Source organism: Schistocerca serialis, chromosome 11, assembly GCF_023864345.2.
Source record: "Schistocerca serialis cubense isolate TAMUIC-IGC-003099 chromosome 11, iqSchSeri2.2, whole genome shotgun sequence".
NCBI classification, from domain to species: Eukaryota; Metazoa; Arthropoda; class Insecta; order Orthoptera; family Acrididae; genus Schistocerca; species Schistocerca serialis.
In genome coordinates this window covers 57426896-57434709 of record NC_064648.1, presented here as the reverse complement: position 1 = coordinate 57434709, position 7814 = coordinate 57426896, and positions in this window count along the sequence as shown.

The window sequence follows — 7814 nt, the reverse complement described above, 5'->3', positions numbered from 1 at the left end:
AGGGCTCGATGACACCGAAATTAGTTTATTGGCAGACTGTTTGAAGGATGATTACTTTTGGTCACTTCAGTTAGCCTCACAGGTTGGTTTTGTACCCGCCAGTTCACAATATTATTATTGTTATTCTGATTACTTTGGTTTGGATAGTTATTCTGTATCGGATGCTGCTGCCCACTGTTTCATTGCGCAGTATTCGATTGCCAATTCGTTTGTTTGTTGTTTGCCAATGTTGGTGGCGTTATTTTGTAACACTGATTATTCCTGTGATTACTATTCCGATAACCAGGATTACACCGATTATCATTCCTTCCTATCTTTCCATAGAGCTGTTGGTTGTTACCATACTGTGCATGGTCACTTTTATAACCTTTCTGGGGTGTATTTCAGTTTTTTCCATGCCCATTACCGACACTGTTACTGTTTTGGTTTGGTTTCTGGTTCCCGTTAGCACTATTATTGTGGTCAATCAATCAAAATGACAGTCACAATCGCGTTATTTATTTTGTCGCCAACCGGTTTTAACCCGCGATGGGATCATCTTCAGGGCAATTTACACCATATAGTTACCAACCGTGCACAGGCACGGTGACAACTCCAGCGAGCGACCAAATGGTGTAAATTACCCTGAAGATGACCCCATCGCGGGCTGAAACCTGTTGGCGACACAATAAATAACGCAATTGTGACTGTCATTTTGACTGATTGATTATAAGTAAACCAATCGCTGCTATCTCCACGCAACTATGTTGTCTAAAAATTTATTATTGTGGTGCCTGCCCATTGTCTGCTTTGAGTCCTCATGTAACAAGTCTATTGAGACAACAACAGACATAAACTGCTCAGTGTCATTTCCAGGGGCATGCAATAGCTTTTCTCTTAAATTTAAAGGGAATTTTGCATTTAAAATTCGAATAGCATCTTTTACTGATCTGGGATCATCTCAGTATCTTGTCTCTCTGATATGCTTCTCAAAGTACTTTCATAGAGTATCCTACTTACTGTTGTAAGCCTCAGGTGAGTACAATTCTTTTCTTGATCTCACTTAGTGGTCTGGAGGCTAGTACTTTGATAGAAACGCTCTCTCGAATTGCTCATATGTTTAACATATCTGCATAATTTCTGATGTCCACAGCGCACCTTTACATTGTACATGTTAGGCAAAGAACTGTATTCTTTGGGTGTCTGTCCAGGATCTGGGGAGTATTCCTCTGAAACTCTTTATGAAAACAACAGGGTGTTGACCCCTTTCTAGTCTCGGATGTACATCTGAAATTGAAGATGCTTGAGCAAACTCTCTGGCAACAAGATGTTAGTCAAAGCATTTGCCGCCCCCGTATTACACGGTAGTTATCCTACATTCGTGTAAGTATTGTACGGTGTTTCTCTGTACAACTATACGACTGTGGAGACGGTAAATACATATGTGGATTGTTTGTTGCCGCAGCTGCTGGGTTTCTGCTTGCATTTCTGGGCATGGCTGACAACTCACAGTGCTGTTTGCCTACTTGTTTTTCCACGTCATGCTTCCACTTAGGAAGATCACGTTTTAGCATAGCTTCAGTTTGTTCTAATTCTGTTTTTACACAAATATTCCTCTTGTTGTGCTGAGATAACACTTCAGCACTAGAATTTTGAGTTATGGTGTGTAATTTGGTCCTAAGTGCTTTGTTAACATGTTAATCCTTTTGATGCAACCAGTTCACAAAGTCGCTATTATTTGAAAATTGTTAAGGCTTTCGTGGTCAGTTGTTGGACAAACTGCCTATTGGCTTCTGTCTCGTGTTCTTCGGCCGACGTTCATCTAATGATTTTACTGACGTTTCGCCACCACGAGTGGATGGCATTATCAAAGATTCACCTTCCATTGCCTGTGGTGAACTGGAGGCGAGCTCGCGGCCGCAGACTATATGTACCTGGCGCGCCGACGTCCGAGGGCTTCTCCGCGGTCATTTCCGGTGTGGTTCTCTTGCTACCTGCGACGTTCGTTGGCTGCAGTACGGTAAACCAGGATCAGTTCCCCTTAAGGCCTTCCTCTTTCTTGTTGAAGTTTCGCGTGGTTTTGTATTTCTACAGCTTCTCTGAACAAGCGCGTGTGATAGTGCTTTTCTACAGCCAGAACTTCGGTGTCGGTGAATTTTTTACGTGGTCGGTCTCACTCACTGCGTACTGCCACGGCCGATTTCTCCACCTGCCCCAACCTGCAATGTCCCTTATGTTCTTTGATTCTGGTGTTAATTGATCGTCCAGTCATTCCGACATAAACTTTTCTGCATGTGCATGGTATACGGTATATTCCCGACATTGCAAGTGGGTCCCTTTTTTCCTTTGCCGATCTTCCTTGTCGGTTTGAAAATCGTCTTTACGCCATGTTTGCGCAATATACGGCCGATTCTGTCCGTCACTTTGCAATGTATGGCAGAAAGGCCGTACCCGACATTTCTTTTTCTGATTCCTTACTCTGCCGAGTGTTTGGCTCTGTTACACTTCTAATATAATTTGTGGTGTACCCATTGCTCCTCAGAAGACTTTCCAGGTGTTGCGTTTCGCGTCTGAGGTGCTGCGGCTCACATATTCGTCCTGCTCGCGTTACGAGCGTACTAATCATGCCTTTTTTCTGGCTCGGGTGGTGGTTTGATAGTTTGTGCAGGTATCGGTCCATGTGTGTCGGTTTTCGGTACACGTTGTGTCCCAGGTTTTCGCCATCCCTTGTGACCAGTACATCTAGAAATGGCTGTTTTTTAACCTTTTCTACTTCCAATGTATATTCTACGTTGGCATGGAGGCTGTTCAAGTGTCTTAGGAAGTCACCGAGCTGTCCTTCACCATGGCTCCATACGAGTTTTGAAACAAAAGTTCGAAAATATTCACAAAAACAATTTATTCGTGCTACTACAACGTGAGACTCAAACTAAAAATAGGAAATCAGAAATAGAAAAAGAAATCAGAATGACTGAGGAAATCCTGCTGTACATCAATATAACTGCCGCATTAATAAACTTTAAAGTGGATAAACGAGGCAATAAACTATAAGAAAATCTTGTTTAACAGTGATGCCATCTGTAACACTTTGTTTGCTTAAACAACTTCACAGCTGTACGCGACAATGCATTGCTTTCACGATTTCTGAATTTTAGTGTCGAGTTGAGCAAAGTGTTCGGAGGGCGACAATTTGTTGGATTTGTTAGGTGAAGGGTAGCTGCGTCGCACCCACAGACCCTGGGGAGGTCCCAGTACTAGAGGGCGCAATTTTTAACCTCGACATCTCACACACTCTTCTTTGCTCTTCTGACGCAGGAAATAGTTTTTTCGAGAGATGTGACTGAAGGCTGAATGAGAGAGTGACAGAAAAAAATTGAAATAGATATGGTTGTGTGTGACGGCTGACTGCAGACCCACTCCTAAACTGCAGTGCAGCAAAGCAGTCGGTATAATTTTCCACGTATCGAACGACAACTAACAAAACCCAAGCTACGTAGGGACCAATGAGGTTGCAGTATTTCTTGTCGTCACCGGCAGTATTGAGTCTGCAGTTTACCGGTGGCTCAGACAGTGAGTGGTAGAAATCCGAGAGAACTGTGCAATGAATAAAAGTCTGTATCCAGATCCCAGGAACGGGCAAGTGTCCCCTCTTGCCTCCCCACCCTCCGACTGCGTCTTTGAGAACCGACTACCTCATCTAACTGCTATGAGGCAGAGAAAGGCACACGCATTTTGAAATATGACACAAAATTAAGAAAAGTAGTTTTACATTACATTCAAATAGCTTTCAAGAGTGATTAGGCATTTATTATGTTCAGTTAAGAAAATTGCATAAGTGATCAACAAGTTGACGAGCAGGAGGAGAATAGTGCTGGTGTGAGGCGAGCACCTGTGCTCAAAGCAACACTGACAATGCAGAATGTCCCATAGTGGTCCCACACACAAAACTGCTTATACAAACATGACTTTCAAGTAATCAAAAACTTACTTGTTGAAACAAAATTAGAATTACGGAAGGTATATTAAAACATCAGTATTTTTGTTAACAGACAACGAGGAAGAGGATACATTGAAGAAACATCATCAAAGCATCCAGTTCGAACATCCTTCAAATCGACAGTGGCGTCATGCGAGCGAATATCCCAGACTGCAGCACTGGAGTGCATCAAGCTGATGGCCAGCAACCAGCTTTCCTCCAGCCAGTCTTCGCTGTGGTGCCGGCAACATGTGCACCACAGGTAAACTGCTACCCTCACCTTGTGGGTAGTCCATTTATTGCCATCCCGCCAACATCTGTTGCACCACCACATCTCTACGATTTACAACCTGTCGGCCCACCTCCCATCATGTGGTGCTCGCCACCACCCATCAGTCTAGTTCCGCCGACGACCGTCGTGTGCACTCAGCCACCTGCGACTACTTGGGTTGTTTGGAAGGAGAGACAGCATTGGTCATATCACATGTGATCGCTGTAAGCTTGTTGACACCAGTGCTTACCAATTTAAATTATATATTACAGCACTGAAGATGGTCACTAAGTTACCGAAAATCGATTTTGCGGTAATAAAACAAAAATATACGACCAATGCTGTCTCTCCTTCCAAGTATACCCATTATCTGGTCGTGGTGCACAGGACACTCCATGGAGTCGCTAATCAATACTTGGGTTGTACCGCAGCACTATTTATCTGGCCCACTGTCAGTCTTGGTGTGTGGCCCACTGCTGCCAAGCTTGGGCTACCTACTTCTGCCTGATGGGTGGAGACCCACACCTATGCTCTAGTTGGATTCCAGTGTTTCCCTATGTTTAGGGGCCTTCCTAACTCCTTTATTCCACCTCCATCAAACGTCTGTGGCTCACCCAGCCCACCTCCTTTGGTCCAGCACCAGCACCCACCTAATTTGTTCTGCCACCACCACCCATCTCATTTGGTCAGCCACCACCGCCAGCCTCATTTATGCAACCTCCGCCCACCTCATCTGCACCACCACTGTTGCCCCACTCATTTGGGCCACCACTACTGCCCACTGCGTGTGTGCTATAGCTACCACCTTATTCGTTTGGAACAATGGGAATGACTGCCTCTTTTGGTCCACTTCCAGTGTCCACATAATTTAGGGCAGTGCCACCACCAAACTCATTTGGGCAACTCACACCACCTACCACATTTGCGCCACTGCAACCACTTGTCTCATTTGGGTCACCACCATCACCTGCCTCGTGCCAGAAAGTGCTACAGTCCACTTCTCACAGGATACTGCCACTGCCTGCCTCTTGTGGGACAGTGTCATTGCCCACCTCACTCGGGACTTCACCCCTGATTGCCTCACATGAGACACCAGGACTGCATGCCTCGTGTGGTAAAACGCTATGACCTGCTTCGCTCTTGACATTGCAACTGAACCCCTCACTCGAGACGGAGCCACTGCCCACCTCACACAGTATGCTGGTAGTACCTGACTCGTATGACACACTGAAACCACCTGCCTCGTGTGGGCTGAAGCTTCTTACCTCGTGCTCACTGATGAACCACAATCTGGCGACATCCCATTGTGCGCAGCAGGTGGTCTCTTCGCCTGTACTGAAGAAAATCACAGTAGCTGAATGGCTAATTGAATCGCTTGAGCATGCAAGAGCTGCCCCACTTAGCCCACCACTGCTTGCCTCATACTTAGTAATGAACCACAGTCTGGCGACACCCCAATATACACAGCATGTAGTTACTTTGCCTACAGCGAAGAAGGACCCAGTAGCTGAATGGCTAATTGAATCGGTTGAGAGAGCAAGAGCTCAGAAGACGATAACTGAGCGGATCTTCAAAATGGTCAAAGCATCAAAACTGTACAATATATTACAATAGCCCAGAAGCTTTTAATGGCTCAGGCAGTACTGAAGAACTCCTGGTGTCTCATGTGAGGCAATCAGGGGTGAAGTCCCGAGTGAGGTGGGCAATGATGCTGTCCCACAAGAGGCAGGCAGTGGCAGCATCCTGTGAGAAGTGGACTGTAGCACTCTTTAATTAATGACCAAATTTCTCGCTCGTCAAGCACGTGTTCTCCCAGGCGATACAGTTCACCCTGCAGTTCCACATATGAAACCACTTACCCTGCAGAGAGCCCAAGAGCAGGTGAACGTTCATCGGCATTGCCTAGTACATTGACTGACTTCCTTAAGTCCTTGGGAAGAAATCAGTGTATCAGTGGACATGAACGTTTATGAACAAAGTGCCTCGCCTACTGCATCAACTGAGCAGCATATATTTCTGAACTCGAGTTTGTCTTCTTTTCAAAGTGTTGATCTGGCCGAGAACCGTACAACTTCTCTTCCATCATCGCGTGTACTGAACTGTTTTAGTGAATAAATTGTTATTCTTTAATGTTCCACATTTGATGTTCGTTTTTGGTAAGGTTTCACATTGTATTTGCGATTAATAAATTTGATTTTTTACATTATGAAAATGTATTTACTGGAACTAGCAAAATACGTAAGATGCGATCTGTAGTTTCAGTGACGAATGGCATACATTTGTGAGAATCTCAGTCATGTTCGCCATAATATTAAACTCCATTCTCAAGGCTATAAGATGTGGGGTGAGCCTAAAAGCTTTGAGTAAACACGGTTCACACGTTACTTAAGTTACTTCTAACAATATCTCTTGTTTCCTGGGAGATCAGCTGTCACATATCAAGTAAGCGAAATAAAAATACCTCTCTCGTCGCTGGCATATGAGCGGATGGGAGTGCTTGACATAGCCCTCCACTGGGCGCCCATAATTTTACATTCGTTACTGATTCAAGCGAATTGTAAGTAGGCTGTTTAGGTTTTTTTTTATTGGTAACGCCACCTCTGTATGAAAATCACTTGCTGTGCTGTGTGCAGTCTGTGGCTGCTCTGCATTGTTGTAATACTCGCCATTGTAGTGTTGGGCAGCGGCAGCTGGATGTGAACAGCGCATAGCGTTGCGCAGTTGGAGGTGAGCCGCCAGCAGTGGTGGATGTGGGGAGAGAGATGGCGGAGTTTTGAAATTTGTCATGAACTGCTATATTTATATATGATGATATCAAGGTAAATACATTGTTTGTTCTCTATTAATATCTTTCATTTGCTAACTATCCCTATCAGTAGTTAGTGCCTTCAGTAGTTTGAATCTTTTATTTAGCTGGCAGTAGTGGCGCTCGCTGTATTGCAGTAGCTTGAGCAGCGAAGATTTTTGTGAGGTAAGTGATTTGTGAAAGGTATAGTTTAATGTTAGTCAGGGCCATTCTTTTGTAGGGAATTTTGAAAGTCAGATTGCGTTGCGCTAACAAAATATTGTGTGTCAGTTTAAGCACAGTCTTGTATAAATTTTCATAAGGGGACGTTTCATATGTCGACCCTTAGCCGAGGATACCTCACTGGAATCTTCTGATTTTTTCTTGTAGTTTGTATAATTAGTGTAGCTATTGTTTATTGCTAGCGCGTAACTGTAGAGAAAATCTCCTTTGTAGTTGCAGTCTTTCATTGTTGTACAGTAAAACAGTTGTGGCATGCATGTAGATTTGCACCAAGTATTTCGCAGCTGCAATTAACTAGATATTATTTTCAGTGCTATGTTAATGTGTTCTCTTATTTTTGATCTTCAAATTGTGTTTTTCTGTGTTGTCGTGTGAAATACTGTGACAATAATGGCGTGTAAAAAACGTAATACTAGGCTCCAAAGTAAACTGAGAAATGACAGTGAAAATGAAAGCAGTGTGTTAGCGCCACCGAGTAATGAATTAACTGATGTTCAAAGTAGTAATTTGGTAATTGTGCATAGGGAAATGGAGCGGGCTGCAAACAATGGTGTAGACAG